The following is a 3,704-nucleotide window of genomic DNA, read 5'->3' as shown; positions in this document are numbered from 1 at the left end:
AAATAAAAAAAACCATTCCCCTCCTGTAGATCAATGCCTATCCGCCCAAGAAAATTGCCATTTTTGAATAATCAGTAGTGATTCTTATCTTTATTCTTATGATTAACGTTATTTAGAATGTATAAAGAGCTTTAAAATTGTAACAACGAGCGCTGTTCAATAAAACAATCGTTTTAAATAAAATTGGAAAAAAATTATATAATTGGAAACCGTTGTTCCCTGCCCCTCAGGCTTTACAATCTAAAAAAGAGACAAAACCACGACACAAAGGAGTGGTGGTTGGGGAAGGGGGCCTCTCTATAGGATAAACATATAAAGACATAATAGCATACAGGAAAATGATCAATAAAACAGACACAAAGAAACATCAAATAGCAAGTGACAATTTAAATGCAATGCCTGGGAAACGCTGCCTTTGAAACAGGATGGTCTTCCAATTCAAACTCTTGCAACCCTTCTGCCGTTTTTGGTAAGTTGGTTAAAGAAGAGTGATGGGGCCCTTGGTTGGTCTCGTGGGGGAAGAAGGTTTTCCAGGAAGTGAGGGGCCAGCAGGGAAAAAAAAGGGAAAAAAGGGGCCGAAATCCGGGAAATGGGGGGGCCCGGAGAAATCCAATCCCACTGATCCCTGGGCTTGGGGCAGGAGAAAAGACCTTGACTCCCCTTAAATTAACCTAACCAGAACGGAAGGGCCCTGGGTGGGAAGGGTGAGGAGAAATAAAAAATAAGAGTCACGTGATAATAGAGTAAGTGAAAATATACGGACGCGAAGTAACGGCGAAGACATGAGGAAGAAGCTCCCGTACAGGCGCAGGCGGGCGGGAGCATCACACACAACGGTCCCCTGATTCCTAAGGAACCTCCTAAAAAGGTCCCTCTGATAATAAGGATAAGCCTGAATAAGTTAAGGAGGGGGCCCCCAAAAGCCCCCATGGAGGCTTATACAAAAAAATTGTAAAAAATCTTTTCCCCACCATTTCCACTGGTAAACCGGTCAACAGCAGGGGCTTAGACTGAATATATTATTATATTTAACTTTGATATAAAATTCATATTAATATTCCTGAATCCATGGCAGAAAAAGGGAGGGGGAGCCGCAGTGAAAAAGGGAATTGAAAGGGATGAAAGTGACATGGATGCCTTTGAAGGATGGCCCACCCACCATCAGGCGAGATGGGTGGTCAGAAGCGTGGATGTGGTCAGGCGGTGGGAGTTGATAATGCCGTGTCGCTGACGCTTGAGACAGAACATTAACGGCACTGGTGGGAGGTGCCCCGCACCTGCGGCCGGCCGCCACGGCCGCCCCCGCCAGGAAGGAGGAGACAGTTCCATTACAGATAGCACGAATCAAGAGTACCACGCCAAGCAGAGTGACCGTAATCCAAGGTATCACGAAGAGTCCGTGAAAGCAAAAGAAACCAGGAATCAAGTAAATCAAGAAGCCCACACGAGTCGTGAGATCACCAACTCTGAGGGACCCTAGGAGAGTGTCGGGAGGAGGAAGGCAACTAGGGGTATCAACCAAACGAGAAGGGTCAGTCCACTAGGTAGCGAAGGCATGCCCCGGAATACTTTTGTGCAGTAGAGAGGCAGAGGCGAAATGGTGGATTTTTTTTTTTTTTCTTTATTTGCAAGCTATTGTTCTAAAAAGCAATCTACACAACAACCAATAAAAAATAAAAAGAATCTACAAAAAAAAGAACAAAAAAAACAAAAGCATCTAACAAAAACCAAAAATACCAATTGTATACAAAATAGAAAAATAATCTACAAAAAAATAACAACAAAAAAAAGGATCTAAAATTTATAAAAATATTTTAATAAAAAGAATCTAAAAAAAATAAATCTACAAAAAAAGCCTTTGTGCTGTTGGTGGCCTGGATCGATGGGATACCAGTATTTTTTTTGGATGGAATATTGGTCATGGGTTGAAAAAAGGAAAAAAATGTTTAATTTCTTTTTATATATTATTGCTGTTCAGGAATTATTACTAATTATTAATATCATAATTAGCAGCAATTTTCAATTGCTGTTAGTCACCCTGAGCACCAGGAGGGTGGGGGGGTGGGTGTGGATAAACATTTCAAAACAAATAAATATATAACAGTAATTATTATTAGTTTTATTCATTTTGCATATTTGTTGTTTGCCATCAAATTGGCTTCAACCTATGGTGACCCAATCAATCTTTCAAGAGATCCTGTTATGAACAGCCCTGGTCTGGTCTTGCAAAGTCAGGGCAACCGTGGCCTTAGACACCTGTAAATGCGATCTTGCTCTTTTCCTACTGCCTTCCACCTTCCACAACATTATCATCTTTTGTAATGGCTCATGTTGTCTAACACTGATGATGGCAGGATAAACATTTAACAAAAAAAGTTTTGCTGCTGTTGTTGTGTGCCTTCAAGTCATTTGCAACTTACAGAAACCGTAAGGCAAACCTATCATGTATTATTGGCAAAATTTGTTCGGAGGTGTTTTCCTTTTGTCCTTCTCTGAGGCCGAGAGGGTGTGGCTCACCTAAGATCACCCAGTGGATTTCCATGGCCAAGCAGGGATTCGAACCCTGGTCCCCAGAGTCCTAGGCCGACGTGCCAACACTATACCACACAGGCTATCATATCCTCAGAGTCTTTATCCATGGATTCAACTATCCACAGCTTGAAATATATTCCAAAAATATCTAAGTCCCAAAAAGCCAACCTTGATTTGGTATCGTATATAAGGGACGCCAATTTCCTATGCCATTGTATATAATGGGACTTGAACATCCATGGATTTTGGTATCCATGGGGGGTCCAGGAACCAAACCCCAGAAGACATCAAGGGTCCACTGTAGATGAATACAAATGAATAAATGTAAAATGTTTTGAGTATCAATGGCAGATCTGTGAAATAGGTGAATCTGTTCTCCATCTTCTACTCTTATATCATTGGCCTAAAGAAGCTTCTGCTGAGCTGTAGCTCACAAGAAACTAGATCTCTACAGGAAGGAGGGCTGCTGTAGCCAGATAGCTCAAGATCCAAGACATAGATTTCATGATAGCTATGCAGAGAGCTTTCCCACTGAATGCATTATTTCTTTTCCGGGGTGAGGTAAAGGTCTCAACATGAACAAAAAGCATTATTCACATGCAGGTCTACCATCTAAAATCCCTCTGATGGCCAGATAAAATTACTTCTAGGGCTGCTCACAATTTGGTTTTATCAAAGTAATGATATTATGTGTGCATATTGTTATGTCGACATTAATGTTATTTATAATAATGTACAGCATTCTTATCAGTCCAATGCTGGTATTTTTCACAGAGTACTACCTCTGAGCAATAATGGGGCTTTGTGTGGCACAAATCAGTCACAGCGGAGCAACGATTATCCCTTGCAAATATTTCTTCCTGAAAAGAGAAGACAAAATTGCACATTCCTGATTTTTTAAAGTATGCAGAAGTTTTAAGCTGCAAAATTCCTCATCAACCTCTCTTCCTGAAATCCCAAGACAAACTGCAAAGCAGATGCTCTTTGTTATTTGACATGACATATTGATATCTCCATAATACACTTGTTAACAACCTTTTTCTATTTCTCTCAATAACTGCAAAGCTTCATGACATTTCTTCTCCTTATGTAACTGTGAAACCTGCAAGCTCTAATACTCATGAAACCATAATTAGTGGCTGCAGCCCAAGGAAACTATCTTCCTTTTCTTC

The 3,704-nt window shown here is 40.7% G+C and overlaps 1 protein-coding gene across 1 annotated transcript in view; it reads right to left on the bottom strand.

Moving 5' to 3' along the window:
- FAM168A (family with sequence similarity 168 member A) overlaps nt 1-3,368 on the bottom strand; it is a 438,953-nt gene extending 435,585 nt beyond the window's left edge. Inside the window, exon 1 of the mRNA XM_042459626.1 lies at nt 3,315-3,368. The gene's annotated coding sequence lies outside the window, so the exon portion shown is untranslated. The remainder of the gene's footprint in view (nt 1-3,314) is intronic.
- Between the last annotated feature and the right edge of the window lie 336 nt (nt 3,369-3,704).

This window comes from Sceloporus undulatus, chromosome 3 (genome assembly GCF_019175285.1).
Source record: "Sceloporus undulatus isolate JIND9_A2432 ecotype Alabama chromosome 3, SceUnd_v1.1, whole genome shotgun sequence".
Lineage (NCBI taxonomy): Eukaryota > Metazoa > Chordata > Lepidosauria > Squamata > Phrynosomatidae > Sceloporus > Sceloporus undulatus.
This window is presented reverse-complemented; position numbering and strand designations above follow the sequence as displayed.